This window comes from Humulus lupulus, chromosome 3 (genome assembly GCF_963169125.1).
Source record: "Humulus lupulus chromosome 3, drHumLupu1.1, whole genome shotgun sequence".
Lineage (NCBI taxonomy): Eukaryota > Viridiplantae > Streptophyta > Magnoliopsida > Rosales > Cannabaceae > Humulus > Humulus lupulus.
Window position 1 is genome coordinate 115,589,896 of NC_084795.1, and position 9,182 is coordinate 115,599,077.

The following is a 9,182-nucleotide window of genomic DNA, read 5'->3' on the forward strand; positions in this document are numbered from 1 at the left end:
GCAGATAAATAAATAGGGATCCGGACCCTACACAATCAATTTCAAGAACGCTAAAGCGTCCTGGCAAACTTATGGTCATGCCTGATAACCAAGGATAAATTAATTCATATCTAGATAAAAATCCTGCACTCAGAAAATCCCAGAACAAGCAGATATATTATATCGCATCTAAATCTTACCAACAATTATATCCCTGCACTCAGAAAATCCCAGAGCAAGCAGATATATTATATCACAACTATATCTTATCAACAAATATATCCCTGCACTCAGAAAATCCCAGATCAAGCAGATATATTATATCACCATATAATTCGAGACCAACGCTCGACAATTTCCAACAATTCAGGCGTAACGCGCCCTCCAACATAATTGCTAATCTGTAAAAGAGAACCGAGTCTCCACACTAAGATCTAGCCAATAAATATTCTCATAAAGGGTAACTATCGTGTTACCTAGGGCATCGCTACTTATTCAAGAGTGTAATCCAATTTACACGGTTTTACGGAGACTTCTATGTTAATCAGTGGTGCTGGTGAGCAGTTGCCCCTAGGGTGTTCAGCCTCACTCTATCTTGGCAACCCCTAGGATCTCTAGGCACTCTCACTGAATGGCCAATATTCACGGCTGCTATCCGGGAACAACTTATCAGATCACTTGCTCGGATTCTAACCGTCCAATGATTAAGTAAGCATGAGGGCCCCTAGGTCCCATTTATCTTGGCGCCCCTAGGTTTAACCAGCTTATCCTCATCTCATGGCCACCCGTCGCGGTAATGAACCGGACATAAATAAAATCAAGCAGTGTGACGGGGATCAACCGTCTAGGATATGACAGACTTCTACCGTTCATATTTTCTAAATCAGCACTCATTAGACTAACGTCTCTAAGCAACTTTCTATGACAGCCTATATATATATATATGCATGTATCCCTATACTAACATACAAGACAATAATCATTTCATGTTGCAGCCATACAATATAAGTCGACTTACTTGAAGTCCTTAGCACTCAGCAGGTTTTCACCCTCCAACGTTCAGTCCAGTTACACTTAGCCAATACTGTAGTTATCCATACAGTATACTCGGATTAATTATGGCACTCATAATTCATTATTATTATTTTGGGCAGTTTGGTCATTTTAATAAAAGTCATTTGTAAGGATTTATAATCCTTATTTGGTTTTAAACCTATTAAGGAAAGTCATACAAAATATTCGAGACTAAACCCTAAGTCTCGGGGAGACCTATCCTAAGGTCTCGATACCTAGGCTCGGGTATCACAATGGTATTTCCCCACAACCCGCTAAAAATCTTATTCTTTCAAGGTATCGCTATTAACCCGCACTTTCGACTAGTCGGTTAAAATATGTAAGATTTTAGCCGGTATTATATCCAGAAAATACAAATAAATTCCTTAATTATTTTTAAAGAAAATAAACTCTTTAAATTTTCCTTTTAGTTTTCTTAAGGTTTTAATATCTAAAAACCGATTTAAGAAAATTGCCTAATTTGTCTTAATTAGGAAAACCGTTATAAATTTCTCATCTTGACTAATTAATTTTCCAAAAGCAATTAATCAATTTTACTTACTAGAAAAATAATTCATTTAATTATTTTATCAAAATATAGGGTTTTAAACCCTCTTTTAATTTATTAACTATTAATAAATTAAATATCTTATTTTTAGAAAGAATAAAAACTCTTTAATAAAAATAATTCATTTAAACTCAAAGGGGTAATTTTAGTGAAAATATGATTTCAAAACTTACCAATTTATATCTTGAAATAAGCAAAATTTTACTTTTTACCTTATGTTCCAAAATCTCATTTTTACACTAAGTGTGAAAATCCTATTTTTCACATTTTTAACTACATACTTCGTTAGTTCATAACTTGAAATTTACTTACCCATTGGTTACCAAAATTTCCCAATTCCATTTTTGTTATGCCATTTAGGTTTTTCTAAAATCTTAGGTCAAAATGAGCATTTTTTATTGGTGAAATCATTTTCCAACAATGAGGTAAAAATGACCTTATTTTCAAGTCCTTATTTTTTTCCAAACTTTGACAGTTAATAACTTTCAAACCGTTCAATATTTTCTTACCAAATTTTACAGTGGAATAATAGGTTATGCCAGTAATATATGTCCACAAAATTTTAGAAAAACCTGGGTTCATTTGCCCTATACAGTGGCTGTCCAAACTTGGTTCCGAAAATAAGAATACGAAAAAACAGTTTTTTACCTAAACTTTGAAATAGCATAACTTACTCATTTCTAAACATTTTTTAGTGTTTCAAAAGCTCAATTTTATGTACTCAATCTCAACAACATCACAGTACAATTTAATTTTAGAAAACCAATAGACAGTGGCTGCTTGATCCCTTGGAAGTCACAGCTCAAAACATGTTTTGTTTTAGGGTATCCTACAAAACCCTTGGGGGTTTTGGTTCCCATTTTCAAAAATCAATACACATGCATCATAAAAATTATTAAACAACTACCATAACCTTATTACATCACCAACAAGAAACTTTAAGCATTAAATATACAAAATAATGCTTAAAACTAAAAACCCTACAACAAAATCATCAAAAGTAAACTTTTTACCTCTTTGGTGTTCTTGCTTAAGGTTTGGACCTTCCTATTAGCTTTGGCTCCTCCAAAACCTTTCAAAAAAACCCTAACCAACTTCTCCCAACAACATAGTTAATTAGCTATTTGAAACTCTATGCTTAAAACTTTACAAAAGCCTAGATTAGTGAAGCTTTACCTTAGGGAAAATACTTCCTAGACCAAGACTTAGCCTCCAATTTTTCCTTGGTGTTCTTGAGGTTGAATATTGAGAGAACACTTTGAGAGGTCATCAAAAAAGATGATAGTGAATGAGAGAGTGTGGGGATCGGTTTTGGGGGTTAGAATAGCTCACAATACTCTTCAAAATATCACAAAACACTTGAGTGCTTTTCTACCTACTTGCCCACTTGACTTCTTAATTAAATGGGATTTAAACTAAATTAGTTAATAAATGGGGTTTCAAAACATCACTTGGCCGGCCAACCCTTGCTATATATATGATCATTTCATTTTTTTTTTTTATAAAGGTTAATAAATGTTTCATAAGAAGACAAGTCCAAATTGGCTTTTGACACCTTTTTCACTCTTATTAAGTTTTAATCACCAAACTTAACATTAATTAATTAAATTAAATGTCTCTCACATTTAATTTAATTAATCACATAATAAAATTTAACCTAAGGTCCATTCATGGAATAAAATTCCCCATTTCGGCAAAATTAGGCATTTACCACAAAATGCCTTAAAATTTCCATTTTCTTTTAGGTTTATTATTTTTGACCAAAATTTATCTTTTATGAATGTATTTTATGCCCAAAATATAATTGCCATGATTTTTCGTTTTATTTTCCGAGATTTTTTACCCGATCAAGGTTTTTGTGTCGGTCCAGGACCGAAAGTCTTATCTTGACTTTTAAAATCACAAATTTCATATTTTGGCTAGCAATAACTCATGGAATACTTCCAAACACGATATAATATTATTTAAAATAATATTCTTAACCCGGGGGAAAAAATCTCGACCCGAGTCGTTTAAAGGTACCCGAAAACGTAGGACGTTACAAGCGCCCTCAGGCTGCTCCCTCCGTTATCCCATTGACTCCGGCCCGCTTAAATCGAGCTCAGTGAATATTAAGCTATCCTCGGCTACCAGTGGCCAAGCCGCGCCCCATGCGCAAACATTATGTACGGCACTCTTAGGCCGCTTTTACATGTCCCATGGCATGATACCATCATTGACACGATACAAATATCGGGAGCACTTAGTCCCATCACAAACATATAGCCGGGTGCAGTTTTCTTACCTTTCAATTCACTAGTTTTGATCCCTCGACTCCTTGAGCACGATCCCCCTCGAGCCCTAGTGCTCACCTAAACACAATCATAGGCCAAAGTCATTATCGAGCCTCAAGTCCAAAACCTAGCCTCGGGGCCAATCCCGAGCCCCTGGGAAGTCCTAGTTCTACCAAACAAGGTGGTGGAAACAAACCCCAAACCCTAGGTCAAAAGCCCTTGCAAACAACCCTAAAATCCCCTTCAGAAGACAGGGTAGCGCTACAGCGCTCATGGGAGGGCGCTACAGCACTACAAACAGAAGCAAAACCCCATCAGCAAACTTGTCCTAGCGCTACAGCGCCCAAAGGCTAGCGCTGTAGCGCTAGTCACAGACTGGCCAACACCAGTTTTTCCCTTCTGCGATTTTCTCGAACCAACCTCAGCCAAAACTCCGCCAAATCCTTCCCAAACCCAAAAACAACCTTATGACCATACTCCACTCATCCCAAGCACCCCAAATACCTAGAACTCAAGCACATGCATCCCCAAACTCAAAATTCACCATAACCACTTCTAAACACTAAAACTCAGCAGAAACCAGCTGAACAACAAAGTTAGAGTTTAGAATTTATACCTCTGGTGGAATTTCGACCTCAAGGTGCCTCTAGACTTCCTTGGCTTGCTCTTCCTCAGCCTTAGGCCTGAATTCCCTAAAGTTTCCATCCAATTCAACTTAAACACCATAGCTCAAAAACCAGAAACAAAAACTGAAGAACTCTAAAGTCTTACCTCAAGTGTTGATGAACTCTTGCTAAACCTCTGCCAGTTTCTCAATCCTAGGTTAGGATCCTTGATGCTTAGTTTATCCCAGCTCTCCTCTAAGCTTTACTCCAGAAATTCTCAAGAAACAGATGAAGGAAATATAAACCGACCTAGAGAACTCTCTCTGTTTTTCTCTCTTTCTTTTCCCTTCCTTTTCCTTCTTTTTCAGACTTCCACACTTCTCTACAATTCCCACTAACATAAAGCCTTGGTAAAACTTAACTCCTGTAAGCCAAATGACTATTGTGCCCTCCCTATTAAATCTAAGCCCTTTAATCCACTCAAGGGCATTTTAGTCATTTTACCCCAATTCCGGCTAACTCCTCGAGTGTCTCTAATATTTGCTGCTTAATTCCCGATACCTAATTAATCACCAATAATATTCCTCAATGTCAAGATAGACTCCAATATATTCGCTAAATTCCCATTTATACCCCTAAGCTCACCCCGAGCCGGGTATAAATCCCCGCCATGACTTTTTCGCTACTTTGCTCACTAGGATTGTCTCGAGTCACAGATCACATATATATCCACATAATAATGTGGTCTCGAAAATTATCACATATATCAACACAGTTATGCCCATAATGGACAAAATTACGATTATGCCCTTCTAACCTAATCAGGGCCTACATGCATACTAATACACATATTCATGCATCTCAAATATTCAAATAATCATATAACATGCTTTAAATCATAATCATGCATCTTAATCATTAAAACCACACATAATTCCCATTATTCCCTTCAGGCACACTAATCAAGGCCCTTAAGCCTTATTAGCAAATTTGGGTCGTTACACACTCACTGCCTTGAAGAAGTCTGAATTTAAATTAGGCGTGTATTTAAAGTTGTCGTCCCCGTCAAATAAATGAAAGGGAATGGGAAAATTTTCTAAAAGTGAGAAGTCAGTACAGTTCTCATCTGAAGATTCAAGAATAGGCTCGGGGTGTTCAGAAACCTTCTGCTTGCCCTTTCCTAGTGGAGCAGGGGCAGCAGCTGCTCGTGGGGTGCTGGAGGTTTCTCTGATGGTCGCTCCTGTTGTCCTCCTCCTCGAAGGTTGTGACACATCTTGGTGCTGCTTGGGAACTTCTCCACCGGTAGCACTCCCCACAGTTGATTCCCTCACATCCTAGTGAGGTGCCAGAAGGCCAACTAGCCTTAGATTGGTCTCCGTGACCAGCTCTTTGACACTTTTTTTCTATATTGGTCATGCTGGCCAAGGATGCTGCTCGTATCTCCATTTCTGGAGTAGGAGCTGGTCGACGCCATGGACTTGAATGACACCAAAGTTCTAAGGAATGTGCAGAAAAGCTAAAGGAAATTAATCGCCCAGTGAATAAACAATTTACCTCCTTTAGTGAAGGCCAGATTGTTGGTGACCAGGTCTGGTGTTAAAAAGTACTCCTGGAAGTACTTTCCCACATTGGACTTGTGGGTGATCTCACTTAGGAAAGTGTGAGCAGATTCTTGGTGGTAAAAGTGGAAGAACCCTGTGTTGTTATGATTGGGGTTGGACTTGAGATCGAACAAATAATTGATCTCGTGTGGCGTAGGAACAGGCCACTTCTTATGGATGTACATGATATAGAGAGCAGAGAGCACTCTATACCCATTTGGGGTGATTTGGAAGGGAGTGACCTCGAAATAGTTGGCCACCCCCTGGAAAAACGGATGAAGAGGCAAGGTTGCCCCTACCTCAATGTGATATCTCGACCAAGCGCTGAAGGCGCCCCCAGGCAGGTTTGCCCGCTGGTTGATTGTAGGCTTGATTAGGGTTATCCCAGGAAGTTCGTACTTCTTGAGATAATTTCCTACCATCCTAGTTGTAATGTTGCTAGGAGGTACTACGTACCATTCGACCTCTGGTCGAAGGACGTCCCGAGGTTAGGCTTTTGTTTGGATTTCTGGTTGGGAAGTATTTTTGGGTTGAGGGCTGGTCGAAGGATTTTCAGCCCGAGGAGCAAGCTGTTTGGCAGGGGGAGTGGTTGTTTTCTTTTTCTTTTGAGCAATGGATTTTACACGACCCATGTTGGCTGGGCTGGTCGAAGATATATTTGAAGGGTTATGAGAAAAAGGAATTTCCGGGATTAGCAACAACGACTGTTCTTGATCTTTGAGTAACTGTGCGAGCAAGTTGTTGTCGATAAGCCTCTCACCTCCCCACGGGTCATGCATGAAAATCTGTGAACAGAGAAGGGGAGATGAGAATCTACGGCCAAAAGACCAATAAAGTGAAAAAGTTGGAATAACGTTTCTCGTGTATAAAAGTTAAGCTTTTATACGACCAGCAACATTCTAACAAAAACACTAAATTCTATGCGAACAGTTTGGAAAACGGATTAAAAAGCAGTAGTGAAAAGTTTTTTCCAAAAACTTTTCGACTCTGAGAAAGGGCAGGGAAAACCTAGTTTTTTCTACATCAATAATCCTATCTCCCAAAACAATTCCTAAGCCTCATGTAGTGTTTTTTCCTTATCCTATCATGCTTAGACCTACGTGCCCATTTACCCCAAATTAGTTTTTTAAGAACATTCAGGAAAGTCTGAAACAAACCAGAAACTAAACATAGCATGGCATCTCAGAGACAAAGAAATTCAAGAAGCTTACTTGGATGAAAGTGGTGTAAATTTCCAAGACGTTTAGTGGTTGGGTAGAAACTTCGTGGATCGTTGGGATCGTTTGGGTCTTTTGGGTTCTAAGGGTTCTGTTCTTTAGTGTTCTTGAGAAAAAGATAAAAAGTAAAATGACAAAAGGTAAATATGGGGGGTTATATATTGGTCGAAGCACGGTTGCAGAGGTAAACATGAGGGGTTATTTTTCGAGGCATGGAAAAGCGTAATAGCCGCCAAACCACTTTTTGGGAAACTACAAAGATATGATTGGTTGCCTTTTTTGAGAAGGCATGGATGGCTTTGACAGATTTTACAAGACATACGAAAGGTCTGTTGATTAAGTTTACTTTATGCTGGTCATAGTAAAATAAACTTGGGGGGAAAATGTTTACCCAAAAATGGCCCCTGATGACATGGCAGAATTGACCTACACGTGGCAGGCACGTGAGGACTTTAAGTGAGTATCTTGCTCGGCCATTGAACATGAGATTATTGGTTTATCATTCATCACGCTTCCAGTTGACCAGCCTGGTCGCATACTTTCATTTATTTCCTTTATTTATGCAATTATGTGATTATACATTGATTGTAATTTCTATTATTACCTAGATACGCAAGTCTTAATGGTAATTAAGGCCCATTGGCCCATGTAACCTTCTTGAGCCTATAAATACGAATCAAAAGGCTCAAGGGGGGGGGGGGGGGGGGGACTCTTTTGATCTTTGAATCCTGAGAGAAAATTAGAGTGTGATTATTCACCAAAGTTGTAATTCTCCCAAGGCTTGTGAAACTCGTGAACCCTAATTCATTGATCACAGTATTGGGATTCTACATCAATAAGAACACTAAGTGGACGTAGGTCATTACCATCCAATTGGGGCCAAACCACTATAAATAATTTGTGTCGTTTACTTTTACATTTGAATTTCTTCTTGTTTTCATCTCATTTTATATTGTTTATCTGACTCCATGTCGTTGACCAATTTGAGGGTCAACAGTACTGATAGGTGTCTTCTGGTATATGCCATTATGACAGGGCTTTCCATTGACATTGGGCAAGTTATTTGCCAGAGCATTAGGGATTTATGTTGCATGACTACTACTGCTGGGTTGGGGCATGACTCCATGATTACTGATCTGTGTGAGATTTGGGAGGTGCTGAAATATCCTAGTGATATTTTTAGGAAGGCTATGGGGGTTATTTCTCAGGCTACAGTGAATAAATTTAATGCCCCATCCTTAGAGCCACCAGTACCAGTACCCAAAAATGTAAGAGTTGGTCGGGAAGGAGAAGCAGTTAAGGAGACCATACCAGCCACTGATCAAGCAAAGGGAGTGAGAGCAGCTGAAGAGGAGAGAAGAGAAGAATACCCTCAATATTTAGCACTGGAGGCTCCACCAGATCCACACTTGGCCAGACTCGATTACATCATTCAGCAAAACCAACATACGCATAATTATTTGGGCGAGCTTCATGATTTCCATAGAGCTCAAGTTGATAGGCAGAACGAGTTGGTTTACCGATGGTCGAACCAAGAGGCGGACCGGCAATACTTCCCTTATCCACCGCCTTGGCATCCATTTCCAGACCCACCACCATTCTGAAGTGATTCACACCATGTAAGTTTTCTTTTCTTTACTTATTTTTAAACATTGGGGACAATGTTTAGTTTAAGCTTGGGGGAGGGAGCTTATTTTTCTGTTAGTGATGTTTTGTGTGATATGTTTATGTTAGTGTTTAAAATTTTGTTTTAGTGTGTTTAGTTTGGTACCAACATGAATGAAAATTGACAACAATTTCCGATGAGAATAAAATGAATGTTATGAGTATAATTAAAAGAAAATGAAATCTGAAACAAAATCTGTGTGCTTGATTAAACACTTCGT